This window comes from Engystomops pustulosus, chromosome 4 (assembly GCF_040894005.1).
Source record: "Engystomops pustulosus chromosome 4, aEngPut4.maternal, whole genome shotgun sequence".
In the NCBI taxonomy this organism is placed as follows: Eukaryota; Metazoa; Chordata; class Amphibia; order Anura; family Leptodactylidae; genus Engystomops; species Engystomops pustulosus.
The window spans coordinates 189,411,188-189,424,503 of NC_092414.1; the positions used below are offsets into that span (position 1 = coordinate 189,411,188).

The 13,316-nt window shown below is 39.1% G+C and overlaps 19 non-coding genes across 19 annotated transcripts; all 19 read right to left on the reverse strand.

Annotated features, from left to right (window-relative positions):
- Positions 1 to 149: 149 nt before the first annotated feature.
- On the reverse strand, positions 150 to 222 carry TRNAR-CCU (transfer RNA arginine (anticodon CCU)). Its single transcript has one exon. It is a non-coding gene; the product is annotated as a tRNA-Arg (tRNA).
- Positions 223 to 1,180: 958 nt separating this feature from the next.
- TRNAR-CCU (transfer RNA arginine (anticodon CCU)) lies at positions 1,181 to 1,253 on the reverse strand. Its single transcript has one exon. It is a non-coding gene; the product is annotated as a tRNA-Arg (tRNA).
- A 249-nt stretch (positions 1,254 to 1,502) lies between these two features.
- Positions 1,503 to 1,595, reverse strand: TRNAI-UAU (transfer RNA isoleucine (anticodon UAU)). Its single transcript is given in 2 exon segments — positions 1,503 to 1,538; positions 1,558 to 1,595. It is a non-coding gene; the product is annotated as a tRNA-Ile (tRNA).
- A 616-nt stretch (positions 1,596 to 2,211) lies between these two features.
- On the reverse strand, positions 2,212 to 2,284 carry TRNAR-CCU (transfer RNA arginine (anticodon CCU)). Its single transcript has one exon. It is a non-coding gene; the product is annotated as a tRNA-Arg (tRNA).
- Positions 2,285 to 3,242: 958 nt separating this feature from the next.
- On the reverse strand, positions 3,243 to 3,315 carry TRNAR-CCU (transfer RNA arginine (anticodon CCU)). The gene has a single exon. It is a non-coding gene; the product is annotated as a tRNA-Arg (tRNA).
- Positions 3,316 to 3,564: 249 nt separating this feature from the next.
- Positions 3,565 to 3,657, reverse strand: TRNAI-UAU (transfer RNA isoleucine (anticodon UAU)). The gene is given in 2 exon segments: positions 3,565 to 3,600; positions 3,620 to 3,657. It is a non-coding gene; the product is annotated as a tRNA-Ile (tRNA).
- A 616-nt stretch (positions 3,658 to 4,273) lies between these two features.
- On the reverse strand, positions 4,274 to 4,346 carry TRNAR-CCU (transfer RNA arginine (anticodon CCU)). The gene has a single exon. It is a non-coding gene; the product is annotated as a tRNA-Arg (tRNA).
- A 249-nt stretch (positions 4,347 to 4,595) lies between these two features.
- Positions 4,596 to 4,688, reverse strand: TRNAI-UAU (transfer RNA isoleucine (anticodon UAU)). Its single transcript is given in 2 exon segments — positions 4,596 to 4,631; positions 4,651 to 4,688. It is a non-coding gene; the product is annotated as a tRNA-Ile (tRNA).
- A 616-nt stretch (positions 4,689 to 5,304) lies between these two features.
- Positions 5,305 to 5,377, reverse strand: TRNAR-CCU (transfer RNA arginine (anticodon CCU)). The gene has a single exon. It is a non-coding gene; the product is annotated as a tRNA-Arg (tRNA).
- Positions 5,378 to 5,626: 249 nt separating this feature from the next.
- TRNAI-UAU (transfer RNA isoleucine (anticodon UAU)) lies at positions 5,627 to 5,719 on the reverse strand. The gene is given in 2 exon segments: positions 5,627 to 5,662; positions 5,682 to 5,719. It is a non-coding gene; the product is annotated as a tRNA-Ile (tRNA).
- A 1,451-nt stretch (positions 5,720 to 7,170) lies between these two features.
- Positions 7,171 to 7,243, reverse strand: TRNAR-CCU (transfer RNA arginine (anticodon CCU)). The gene has a single exon. It is a non-coding gene; the product is annotated as a tRNA-Arg (tRNA).
- A 958-nt stretch (positions 7,244 to 8,201) lies between these two features.
- Positions 8,202 to 8,274, reverse strand: TRNAR-CCU (transfer RNA arginine (anticodon CCU)). Its single transcript has one exon. It is a non-coding gene; the product is annotated as a tRNA-Arg (tRNA).
- A 249-nt stretch (positions 8,275 to 8,523) lies between these two features.
- TRNAI-UAU (transfer RNA isoleucine (anticodon UAU)) lies at positions 8,524 to 8,616 on the reverse strand. The gene is given in 2 exon segments: positions 8,524 to 8,559; positions 8,579 to 8,616. It is a non-coding gene; the product is annotated as a tRNA-Ile (tRNA).
- Positions 8,617 to 9,232: 616 nt separating this feature from the next.
- On the reverse strand, positions 9,233 to 9,305 carry TRNAR-CCU (transfer RNA arginine (anticodon CCU)). Its single transcript has one exon. It is a non-coding gene; the product is annotated as a tRNA-Arg (tRNA).
- Positions 9,306 to 9,554: 249 nt separating this feature from the next.
- On the reverse strand, positions 9,555 to 9,647 carry TRNAI-UAU (transfer RNA isoleucine (anticodon UAU)). The gene is given in 2 exon segments: positions 9,555 to 9,590; positions 9,610 to 9,647. It is a non-coding gene; the product is annotated as a tRNA-Ile (tRNA).
- A 939-nt stretch (positions 9,648 to 10,586) lies between these two features.
- TRNAI-UAU (transfer RNA isoleucine (anticodon UAU)) lies at positions 10,587 to 10,679 on the reverse strand. Its single transcript is given in 2 exon segments — positions 10,587 to 10,622; positions 10,642 to 10,679. It is a non-coding gene; the product is annotated as a tRNA-Ile (tRNA).
- A 1,451-nt stretch (positions 10,680 to 12,130) lies between these two features.
- TRNAR-CCU (transfer RNA arginine (anticodon CCU)) lies at positions 12,131 to 12,203 on the reverse strand. The gene has a single exon. It is a non-coding gene; the product is annotated as a tRNA-Arg (tRNA).
- Positions 12,204 to 12,452: 249 nt separating this feature from the next.
- TRNAI-UAU (transfer RNA isoleucine (anticodon UAU)) lies at positions 12,453 to 12,545 on the reverse strand. Its single transcript is given in 2 exon segments — positions 12,453 to 12,488; positions 12,508 to 12,545. It is a non-coding gene; the product is annotated as a tRNA-Ile (tRNA).
- A 616-nt stretch (positions 12,546 to 13,161) lies between these two features.
- TRNAR-CCU (transfer RNA arginine (anticodon CCU)) lies at positions 13,162 to 13,234 on the reverse strand. Its single transcript has one exon. It is a non-coding gene; the product is annotated as a tRNA-Arg (tRNA).
- Positions 13,235 to 13,316: the final 82 nt, after the last annotated feature.

Here is a 13,316-nt window from a genome sequence, read left to right on the forward strand (position 1 = left end):
TCATTGTATGTTTAATGTGCTATCAGAATTCCCAAGATCTTTTGAACAAGCATATGGGACCATTAAGAAATGAAGAAGATGGTTGAGCACTTTAAATCTGGAAGTAAAATAGAGCATGTGTGTGTGCTTTGGTAATCAACAGCCTCAAACACCCCAGATGGGACTCGAACCCACAATCCCTGGCTTAGGAGGCCAGTGCCTTATCCATTAGGCCACTGGGGCTGAACGAGCTATAGCTGAGCACTTAGTTTTTTTTTCTTTTCCAAACAAATCAGTTACTACAATTTGATTTCTAAGAAATGTTCTTGTTTGCAAACTGCAAACTATCTGAAAAACATGGGTGCAGAAGCCAGAAGACATGAAAGCAAAAGAACTAGGCACGTTTCCCCAATGATCATGTTTTGATGCGATGGTGAACCATGAGAGACTTTCTTTGGCAATTGACAAAAATGGATGAAAAGAGGAAAACAATGCTCCATGTGAGGCTCGAACTCACAACCTCGGCATTGCTCAACAGTTACTGCTTTATAAGTACCGCGCGCTGACCGATTGCGCCACTGGAGCTCTGCTTGGTGTCTGGAAGCTTGCCTTTTTTGCGTCTGTTTCCGAAACCAGTAAACTATGGGAATGTTTGAAGTTAGGAGGCTCTTATAGTATTATACTTCAAGTCATGCATTTCCATTTTTTTTATAAAATGAAGTCATGCTCTCTACTTTGCTAGCAGGTTTTTTGTTGAAACTGAAATTCCAAATGTTCTCATGGTGTTATACGTTTACTAAGAATTTTGAACTCTAAATGTGTACCAATTAACAGAAGAATATCATCGTGTTTTATTAAATCAAAAGTCGCTATGCTTGCTAATCATTCAGTTGAAAACTTTTCTGTATCTGGATTGTTGTTCACTGTGAATGTGTTTGTGTTGCGGCATAAATGAATAGTAAATGAGTGTATTTTGATTTGACTGTATAACGGAAATGACTGACCCTTTCAAAGCAGTGGAAATGCATGGCGATTCTTGGGACTTAAAGTTGTCATTGCATGTTTAATGTGCTATCAGAATTCCCAAGATCTTTTGAACAAGCATATGGGACCATTAAGAAATGAAGAAGACGGTTGAGCACTTTAAATCTGGAAGTAAAATAGAGCATGTGTGTGTGCTTTGGTAATCAACAGCCTCAAACACCCCAGATGGGACTCGAACCCACAATCCCTGGCTTAGGAGGCCAGTGCCTTATCCATTAGGCCACTGGGGCTGAACGAGATATAGCTGAGCACTTAGTTTTTTTTTCTTTTTCAAACAAATCAGTTACTACAATTTGATTTCTAAGAAATGTTCTTGTTTGCAAACTGCAAACTATCTGAAAAACATGGGTGCAGAAGCCAGAAGACATGAAAGCAAAAGAACTAGGCACGTTTCCCCAATGATCATGTTTTGATGCGATGGTGAACCATGAGAGACTTTCTTTGGCAATTGACAAAAATGGATGAAAAGAGGAAAACAATGCTCCAGGTGAGGCTTGAACTCACAACCTCGGCATTGCTCAACAGTTACTGCTTTATAAGTACCGCGCGCTGACCGATTGCGCCACTGGAGCTCTGCTTGGTGTCTGGAAGCTTGCCTTTTTTGCGTCTGTTTCCGAAACCAGTAAACTATGGGAATTTTTGAAGTTAGGAGGCTCTTATAGTATTATACTTCAAGTCATGCATTTCCATTTTTTTTATAAAATGAAGTCATACTCTCTACTTTGCTAGCAGGTTTTTTGTTGAAACTGAAATTCCAAATGTTCTCATGGTGTTATACGTTTACTAAGAATTTTGAACTCTAAATGTGTACCAATTAACAGAAGAATATCATCGTATTTTATTAAATCAAAAGTCGCTATGCTTGCTAATCATTCAGTTGAAAACTTTTCTGTATCTGGATTGTTGTTCACTGTGAATGTGTTTGTGTTGCGGCATAAATGAATAGTAAATGAGTGTATTTTGATTTGACTGTATAACGGAAATGACTGACCCTTTCAAAGCAGTGGAAATGCATGGCGATTCTTGGGACTTAAACTTGTCATTGTATGTTTAATGTGCTATCAGAATTCCCAAGATCTTTTGAACAAGCATATGGGACCATTAAGAAATGAAGAAGATGGTTGAGCACTTTAAATCTGGAAGTAAAATAGAGCATGTGTGTGTGCTTTGGTAATCAACAGCCTCAAACACCCCAGATGGGACTTGAACCCACAATCCCTGGCTCAGGAGGCCAGTGCCTTATCCATTAGGCCACTGGGGCTGAATGAGCTATTGTTGAGCACTTAGTTTTTTTTTCTTTTCCAAACAAATCAGTTACTACAATTTGATTTCTAAGAAATGTTCTTGTTTGCAAACTGCAAACTATCTGAAAAACATGGGTGCAGAAGCCAGAAGACATGAAAGCAAAAGAACTAGGCACGTTTCCCCAATGATCATGTTTTGATGCGATGGTGAACCATGAGAGACTTTCTTTGGCAATTGACAAAAATGGATGAAAAGAGGAAAACAATGCTCCAGGTGAGGCTCGAACTCACAACCTGGGCATTGCTCAACAGTTACTGCTTTATAAGTACCGCGCGCTGACCGATTGCGCCACTGGAGCTCTGCTTGGTGTCTGGAAGCTTGCCTTTTTTGCGTCTGTTTCCGAAACCAGTAAACTATGGGAATGTTTGAAGTTAGGAGGCTCTTATAGTATTATACTTCAAGTCATGCATTTCCATTTTTTTTATAAAATGAAGTCATACTCTCTACTTTGCTAGCAGGTTTTTTGTTGAAACTGAAATTCCCAATGTTCTCATGGTGTTATACGTTTACTAAGAATTTTGAACTCTAAATGTGTACCAATTAACAGAAGAATATCATCGTGTTTTATTAAATCAAAAGTCGCTATGCTTGCTAATCATTCAGTTGAAAACTTTTCTGTATCTGGATTGTTGTTCACTGTGAATGTGTTTGTGTTGCGGCATAAATGAATAGTAAATGAGTGTATTTTGATTTGACTGAATAACGGAAATGACTGACCCTTTCAAAGCAGTGGAAATGCATGGCGATTCTTGGGACTTAAAGTTGTCATTGCATGTTTAATGTGCTATCAGAATTCCCAAGATCTTTTGAACAAGCATATGGGACCATTAAGAAATGAAGAAGACGGTTGAGCACTTTAAATCTGGAAGTAAAATAGAGCATGTGTGTGTGCTTTGGTAATCAACAGCCTCAAACACCCCAGATGGGACTCGAACCCACAATCCCTGGCTTAGGAGGCCAGTGCCTTATCCATTAGGCCACTGGGGCTGAACGAGATATGGCTGAGCACTTAGTTTTTTTTTCTTTTTCAAACAAATCAGTTACTACAATTTGATTTCTAAGAAATGTTCTTGTTTGCAAACTGCAAACTATCTGAAAAACATGGGTGCAGAAGCCAGAAGACATGAAAGCAAAAGAACTAGGCACGTTTCCCCAATGATCATGTTTTGATGCGATGGTGAACCATGAGAGACTTTCTTTGGCAATTGACAAAAATGGATGAAAAGAGGAAAACAATGCTCCAGGTGAGGCTCGAACTCACAACCTCGGCATTGCTCAACAGTTACTGCTTTATAAGTACCGCGCGCTGACCGATTGCGCCACTGGAGCTCTGCTTGGTGTCTGGAAGCTTGCCTTTTTTGCGTCTGTTTCCGAAACCAGTAAACTATGGGAATGTTTGAAGTTAGGAGGCTCTTATAGTATTATACTTCAAGTCATGCATTTCCATTTTTTTTATAAAATGAAGTCATACTCTCTACTTTGCTTGCAGGTTTTTTGTTGAAACTGAAATTCCAAATGTTCTCATGGTGTTATACGTTTACTAAGAATTTTGAACTCTAAATGTGTACCAATTAACAGAAGAATATCATCGTGTTTTATTAAATCAAAAGTCGCTATGCTTGCTAATCATTCAGTTGAAAACTTTTCTGTATCTGGATTGTTGTTCACTGTGAATGTGTTTGTGTTGCGGCATAAATGAATAGTAAATGAGTGTATTTTGATTTGATTGTATAACGGAAATAACTGACCCTTTCAAAGCAGTGGAAATGCATGGCGATTCTTGGGACTTAAAGTTTTCATTGTATGTTTAATGTGCTATCAGAATTCCCAAGATCTTTTGAACAAGCATATGGGACCATTAAGAAATGAAGAAGACGGTTGAGCACTTTAAATCTGGAAGTAAAATAGAGCATGTGTGTGTGCTTTGGTAATCAACAGCCTCAAACACCCCAGATGGGACTCGAACCCACAATCCCTGGCTTAGGAGGCCAGTGCCTTATCCATTAGGCCACTGGGGCTGAACGAGATATAGCTGAGCACTTAGTTTTTTTTTCTTTTCCAAACAAATCAGTTACTACAATTTGATTTCTAAGAAATGTTCTTGTTTGCAAACTGCAAACTATCTGAAAAACATGGGTGCAGAAGCCAGAAGACATGAAAGCAAAAGAACTAGGCACGTTTCCCCAATGATCATGTTTTGATGCGATGGTGAACCATGAGAGACTTTCTTTGGCAATTGACAAAAATGGATGAAAAGAGGAAAACAATGCTCCAGGTGAGGCTCGAACTCACAACCTCGGCATTGCTCAACAGTTACTGCTTTATAAGTACCGCGCGCTGACCGATTGCGCCACTGGAGCTCTGCTTGGTGTCTGGAAGCTTGCCTTTTTTGCGTCTGTTTCCGAAACCAGTAAACTATGGGAATGTTTGAAGTTAGGAGGCTCTTATAGTATTATACTTCAAGTCATGCATTTCCATTTTTTTAATAAAATGAAGTCATACTCTCTACTTTGCTAGCAGGTTTTTTGTTGAAACTGAAATTCCAAATGTTCTCATGGTGTTATACGTTTACTAAGAATTTTGAACTCTAAATGTGTACCAATTAACAGAAGAATATCATCGTGTTTTATTAAATCAAAAGTCGCTATGCTTGCTAATCATTCAGTTGAAAACTTTTCTGTATCTGGATTGTTGTTCACTGTGAATGTGTTTGTGTTGCGGCATAAATGAATAGTAAATGAGTGTATTTTGATTTGACTGTATAACGGAAATAACTGACACTTTCAAAGCAGTGGAAATGCATGGCGATTCTTGGGACTTAAAGTTTTCATTGTATGTTTAATGTGCTATCAGAATTCCCAAGATCTTTTGAACAAGCATATGGGACCATTAAGAAATGAAGAAGACGGTTGAGCACTTTAAATCTGGAAGTAAAATAGAGCATGTGTGTGTGCTTTGGTAATCAACAGCCTCAAACACCCCAGATGGGACTCGAACCCACAATCCCTGGCTTAGGAGGCCAGTGCCTTATCCATTAGGCCACTGGGGCTGAACGAGATATTGCTGAGCACTTAGTTTTTTTTTCTTTTCCAAACAAATCAGTTACTACAATTTGATTTCTAAGAAATGTTCTTGTTTGCAAACTGCAAACTATCTGAAAAACATGGGTGCAGAAGCCAGAAGACATGAAAGCAAAAGAACTAGGCACGTTTCCCCAATGATCATGTTTTGATGCGATGGTGAACCATGAGAGACTTTCTTTGGCAATTGACAAAAATGGATGAAAAGAGGAAAACAATGCTCCAGGTGAGGCTCGAACTCACAACCTCGGCATTGCTCAACAGTTACTGCTTTATAAGTACCGGGCGCTGACCGATTGCGCCACTGGAGCTCTGCTTGGTGTCTGGAAGCTTGCCTTTTTTGCGTCTGTTTCCGAAACCAGTAAACTATGGGAATGTTTGAAGTTAGGAGGCTCTTATAGTATTATACTTCAAGTCATGCATTTCCATTTTTTTTATAAAATGAAGTCATACTCTCTACTTTGCTAGCAGGTTTTTTGTTGAAACTGAAATTCCAAATGTTCTCATGGTGTTATACGTTTACTAAGAATTTTGAATTCTAAATGTGTACCAATTAACAGAAGAATATCATCGTGTTTTATTAAATCAAAAGTCGCTATGCTTGCTAATCATTCAGTTGAAAACTTTTCTGTATCTGGATTGTTGTTCACTGTGAATGTGTTTGTGTTGCGGCATAAATGAATAGTAAATGAGTGTATTTTGATTTGACTGTATAACGGAAATGACTGACCCTTTCAAAGCAGTGGAAATGCATCCACTCTCCAAACTCTCTCCTCTACAATCTATTCTCAATGCAGCAGCCAGGCTCGTCTTTCAGGCCAAACGCTACACAGATGCCTCCAGTTTGTGCCAATCACTGCACTGGCTACCTGTCTCCTTCCGTATTCACTTTAAAATAATAACCCTCATCCACAAAGCTCTGAATAATGCTGCACCTCCCTATCTCTCTTCTCTCAGTCTATCGCCCTTCCCGTGCTCTTCGATCTGCCAGTGACATTAGATTAATCTCTACCTTAATTCGAACCTCTCATGCACGTCTCCAGGACTTCTCCCGAGTTGCACCAATTCTCTGGAATGCTCTTCCCCAGACTCTCAGACTAATACCCACTCTCCAAAGCTTCAAACGTGCTCTTAAAACCCATCTCTTTAGGCAAGCTTATCACACTCGCTAACCGCATGAAATGTCAACTCTCCCTTTACTAATCCATCCTATGTACTATCCTATCTGTTATCTGGCAAACAGCTGATATATACCAAGCTCCAGGCTTGGCTGCAGTCTTTTTCACCTAGGACCCTGTAAATAAGATGGCGGCTGATGGCTGGTTCAAGCAGCAACATCGTTGTTTAGTAAATTATTTATTAAATTATTTTTATATTGTTCCCTTATAAAGAATGGCTGGACCATTATACAACCTCTTGTGTCACCCCCTCATCCTCATAGTCTGTAAGCTCTTGTGAGCAGGGCCATCACTCCTATTGTTCCATATGACTGTTTGTTCTTTGTAATGTAATATAGTTGTATATGTCCCCTATGATTTGTAAAGCGCTACGTAATTTGATGGCGCTATATAAATAAAGATTATTATTATGGCGATTCTTGGGACTTAAAGTTGTCATTGTATGTTTAATGTGCTATCAGAATTCCCAAGATCTTTTGAACAAGCAAATGGGACCATTAAGAAATGAAGAAGAAGGTTGAGCACTTTAAATCTGGAAGTAGAATAGAGCATGTGTGTGTGCTTTGGTAATCAACAGCCTCAAACACCCCAGATGGGACTCGAACCCACAATCCCTGGCTTAGGAGGCCAGTGCCTTATCCATTAGGCCACTGGGGCTGAACGAGATATAGCTGAGCACTTAGTTTTTTTTTCTTTTCCAAACAAATCAGTTACTACAATTTGATTTCTAAGAAATGTTCTTGTTTGCAAACTGCAAACTATCTGAAAAACATGGGTGCAGAAGCCAGAAGACATGAAAGCAAAAGAACTAGGCACGTTTCCCCAATGATCATGTTTTGATGCGATGGTGAACCATGAGAGACTTTCTTTGGCAATTGACAAAAATGGATGAAAAGAGGAAAACAATGCTCCAGGTGAGGCTCGAATTCTCAACCTCGGCATTGCTCAACAGTTACTGCTTTATAAGTACCGCGCGCTGACCGATTGCGCCACTGGAGCTCTGCTTGGTGTCTGGAAGCTTGCCTTTTTTGCGTCTGTTTCCGAAACCAGTAAACTATGGGAATGTTTGAAGTTAGGAGGCTCTTATAGCATTATACTTCAAGTCATGCATTTCCATTTTTTTTATAAAATGAAGTCATACTCTCTACTTTGCTAGCAGGTTTTTTGTTGAAACTGAAATTCCAAATGTTCTCATGGTGTTATACGTTTACTAAGAATTTTGAACTCTAAATGTGTACCAATTAACAGAAGAATATCATCGTGTTTTATTAAATCAAAAGTCGCTATGCTTGCTAATCATTCAGTTGAAAACTTTTCTGTATCTGGATTGTTGTTCACTGTGAATGTGTTTGTGTTGTGGCATAAATGAATAGTAAATGAGTGTATTTTGATTTGACTGTATAACGGAAATGACTGACCCTTTCAAAGCAGTGGAAATGCATGGCGATTCTTGGGACTTAAAGTTTTCATTGTATGTTTAATGTGCTATCAGAATTCCCAAGATCTTTTGAACAAGCATATGGGACCATTAAGAAATGAAGAAGACGGTTGAGCACTTTAAATCTGGAAGTAAAATAGAGCATGTGTGTGTGCTTTGGTAATCAACAGCCTCAAACACCCCAGATGGGACTCGAACCCACAATCCCTGGCTTAGGAGGCCAGTGCCTTATCCATTAGGCCACTGGGGCTGAACGAGATATAGCTGAGCACTTAGTTTTTTTTTCTTTTCCAAACAAATCAGTTACTACAATTTGATTTCTAAGAAATGTTCTTGTTTGCAAACTGCAAACTATCTGAAAAACATGGGTGCAGAAGCCAGAAGACATGAAAGCAAAAGAACTAGGCACGTTTCCCCAATGATCATGTTTTGATGCGATGGTGAACCATGAGAGACTTTCTTTGGCAATTGACAAAAATGGATGAAAAGAGGAAAACAATGCTCCAGGTGAGGCTCGAACTCACAACCTCGGCATTGCTCAACAGTTACTGCTTTATAAGTACCGCGCGCTGACCGATTGCGCCACTGGAGCTCTGCTTGGTGTCTGGAAGCTTGCCTTTTTTGCGTCTGTTTCCGAAACCAGTAAACTATGGGAATGTTTGAAGTTAGGAGGCTCTTATAGTATTATACTTCAAGTCATGCATTTCCATTTTTTTAATAAAATGAAGTCATACTCTCTACTTTGCTAGCAGGTTTTTTGTTGAAACTGAAATTCCAAATGTTCTCATGGTGTTATACGTTTACGAAGAATTTTGAACTCTAAATGTGTACCAATTAACAGAAGAATATCATCGTATTTTATTAAATCAAAAGTCGCTATGCTTGCTAATCATTCAGTTGAAAACTTTTCTGTATCTGGATTGTTGTTCACTGTGAATGTGTTTGTGTTGCGGCATAAATGAATAGTAAATGAGTGTATTTTGATTTGACTGTATAACGGAAATAACTGACACTTTCAAAGCAGTGGAAATGCATGGCGATTCTTGGGACTTAAAGTTTTCATTGTATGTTTAATGTGCTATCAGAATTCCCAAGATCTTTTGAACAAGCATATGGGACCATTAAGAAATGAAGAAGACGGTTGAGCACTTTAAATCTGGAAGTAAAATAGAGCATGTGTGTGTGCTTTGGTAATCAACAGCCTCAAACACCCCAGATGGGACTCGAACCCACAATCCCTGGCTTAGGAGGCCAGTGCCTTATCCATTAGGCCACTGGGGCTGAACGAGATATTGCTGAGCACTTAGTTTTTTTTTCTTTTCCAAACAAATCAGTTACTACAATTTGATTTCTAAGAAATGTTCTTGTTTGCAAACTGCAAACTATCTGAAAAACATGGGTGCAGAAGCCAGAAGACATGAAAGCAAAAGAACTAGGCACGTTTCCCCAATGATCATGTTTTGATGCGATGGTGAACCATGAGAGACTTTCTTTGGCAATTGACAAAAATGGATGAAAAGAGGAAAACAATGCTCCAGGTGAGGCTCGAACTCACAACCTCGGCATTGCTCAACAGTTACTGCTTTATAAGTACCACGCGCTGACCGATTGCGCCACTGGAGCTCTGCTTGGTGTCTGGAAGCTTGCCTTTTTTGCGTCTGTTTCCGAAACCAGTAAACTATGGGAATGTTTGAAGTTAGGAGGCTCTTATAGTATTATACTTCAAGTCATGCATTTCCATTTTTTTTATAAAATGAAGTCATACTCTCTACTTTGCTAGCAGGTTTTTTGTTGAAACTGAAATTCCAAATGTTCTCATGGTGTTATACGTTTACTAAGAATTTTGAATTCTAAATGTGTACCAATTAACAGAAGAATATCATCGTGTTTTATTAAATCAAAAGTCGCTATGCTTGCTAATCATTCAGTTGAAAACTTTTCTGTATCTGGATTGTTGTTCACTGTGAATGTGTTTGTGTTGCGGCATAAATGAATAGTAAATGAGTGTATTTTGATTTGACTGTATAACGGAAATGACTGACCCTTTCAAAGCAGTGGAAATGCATGGCGATTCTTGGGACTTAAAGTTGTCATTGTATGTTTAATGTGCTATCAGAATTCCCAAGATCTTTTGAACAAGCATATGGGACCATTAAGAAATGAAGAAGATGGTTGAGCACTTTAAATCTGGAAGTAAAAAAGAGCATGTGTGTGTGCTTTGGTAATCAACAGCCTCAAGCACCCCAGATGGGACTTGAACTCACAATTCCTGGCTTAGGAGGCCAGTGCCTTATCCATTAGGCCACTGGGGCTGAACGAGATATAGCTGAGCACTTAGTTTTTTTTTCTTTTCCAAAACAAATCAGTTACTACAATTTGATTTCTAAGAAATGTTCTTGTTTGCAAACTGCAAACTATCTGAAAAACATGGGTGCAGAAGCCAGAAGACATGAAAGCAAAAGAACTAGGCACGTTTCCCCAATGATCATGTTTTGATGCGATGGTGAACCATGAGAGACTTTCTTTGGCAATTGACAAAAATGGATGAAAAGAGGAAAACAATGCTCCAGGTGAGGCTCGAACTCACAACCTCGGCATTGCTCAACAGTTACTGCTTTATAAGTACCGCGCGCTGACCGATTGCGCCACTGGAGCTCTGCTTGGTGTCTGGAAGCTTGCCTTTTTTGCGTCTGTTTCCGAAACCAGTAAACTATGGGAATGTTTGAAGTTAGGAGGCTCTTATAGTATTATACTTCAAGTCATGCATTTCCATTTTTTTAATAAAATGAAGTCATACTCTCTACTTTGCTAGCAGGTTTTTTGTTGAAACTGAAATTCCAAATGTTCTCATGGTGTTATACGTTTACTAAGAATTTTGAACTCTAAATGTGTACCAATTAACAGAAGAATATCATCGTGTTTTATTAAATCAAAAGTCGCTATGCTTGCTAATCATTCAGTTGAAAACTTTTCTGTATCTGGATTGTTGTTCACTGTGAATGTGTTTGTGTTGCGGCATAAATGAATAGTAAATGAGTGTATTTTGATTTGACTGTATAACGGAAATGACTGACCCTTTCAAAGCAGTGGAAATGCATCCACTCTCCAAACTCTCTCCTCTACAATCTATTCTCAATGCAGCAGCCAGGCTCGTCTTTCAGGCCAAACGCTACACAGATGCCTCCAGTTTGTGCCAATCACTGCACTGGCTACCTGTCTCCTTCCGTATTCACTTTAAAATAATAACCCTCATCCACAAAGCTCTGAATAATGCTGCACCTCCCTATCTCTCTTCTCTCAGTCTATCGCCCTTCCCGTGCTCTTCGATCTGCCAGTGACATTAGATTAATCTCTACCTTAATTCGAACCTCTCATGCACGTCTCCAGGACTTCTCCCGAGTTGCACCAATTCTCTGGAATGCTCTTCCCCAGACTCTCAGACTAATACCCACTCTCCAAAGCTTCAAACGTGCTCTTAAAACCCATCTCTTTAGGCAAGCTTATCACACTCGCTAACCGCATGAAATGTCAACTCTCCCTTTACTAATCCATCCTATGTACTATCCTATCTGTTATCTGGCAAACAGCTGATATATACCAAGCTCCAGGCTTGGCTGCAGTCTTTTTCACCTAGGACCCTGTAAATAAGATGGCGGCTGATGGCTGGTTCAAGCAGCAACATCGTTGTTTAGTAAATTATTTATTAAATTATTTTTATATTGTTCCCTTATAAAGAATGGCTGGACCATTATACAACCTCTTGTGTCACCCCCTCATCCTCATAGTCTGTAAGCTCTTGTGAGCAGGGCCATCACTCCTATTGTTCCATATGACTGTTTGTTCTTTGTAATGTAATATAGTTGTATATGTCCCCTATGATTTGTAAAGCGCTACGTAATTTGATGGCGCTATATAAATAAAGATTATTATTATGGCGATTCTTGGGACTTAAAGTTGTCATTGTATGTTTAATGTGCTATCAGAATTCCCAAGATCTTTTGAACAAGCAAATGGGACCATTAAGAAATGAAGAAGAAGGTTGAGCACTTTAAATCTGGAAGTAGAATAGAGCATGTGTGTGTGCTTTGGTAATCAACAGCCTCAAACACCCCAGATGGGACTCGAACCCACAATCCCTGGCTTAGGAGGCCAGTGCCTTATCCATTAGGCCACTGGGGCTGAACGAGATATAGCTGAGCACTTAGTTTTTTTTTCTTTTCCAAACAAATCAGTTACTACAATTTGATTTCTAAGAAATGTTCTTGTTTGCAAACTGCAAACTATCTGAAAAACATGGGTGCAGAAGCCAGAAGACATGAAAGCAAAAGAACTAGGCACGTTTCCCCAATGATCATGTTTTGATGCGATGGTGAACCATGAGAGACTTTCTTTGGCAATTGACAAAAATGGATGAAAAGAGGAAAACAATGCTCCAGGTGAGGCTCGAACTCACAACCTCGGCATTGCTCAACAGTTACTGCTTTATAAGTACCGCGCGCTGACCGATTACGCCACTGGAGCTCTGCTTGGTGTCTGGAAGCTTGCCTTTTTTGCGTCTGTTTCCGAAACCAGTAAACTATGGGAATGTTTGAAGTTAGGAGGCTCTTATAGCATTATACTTCAAGTCATGCATTTCCATTTTTTTAATAAAATGAAGTCATACTCTCTACTTTGCTAGCAGGTTTTTTGTTGAAACTGAAATTCCAAATGTTCTCATGGTGTTATACGTTTACTAAGAATTTTGAACTCTAAATGTGTACCAATTAACAGAAGAATATCATCGTGTTTTATTAAATCAAAAGTCGCTATGCTTGCTAATCATTCAGTTGAAAACTTTTCTGTATCTGGATTGTTGTTCACTGTGAATGTGTTTGTGTTGCGGCATAAATGAATAGTAAATGAGTGTATTTTGATTTGACTGTATAACGGAAATGACTGACCCTTTCAAAGCAGTGGAAATGCATGGCGATTCTTGGGACTTAAAGTTGTCATTGTATGTTTAATATGCTATCAGAATTCCTAAGATCTTTTGAACAAGCATATGGGACCATTAAGAAATGAAGAAGATGGTTGAGCACTTTAAATCTGGAAGTAAAATAGAGCATGTGTGTGTGCTTTGGTAATCAACAGCCTCAAACACCCCAGATGGGACTCGAACCCACAATCCCTGGCTTAGGAGGCCAGTGCCTTATCCATTAGGCCACTGGGGCTGAACGAGATATAGCTGAGCACTTAGTTTTTTTTTCTTTTCCAAACAAATCAGTTACTACAATTTGATTTCTAAGAAATGTT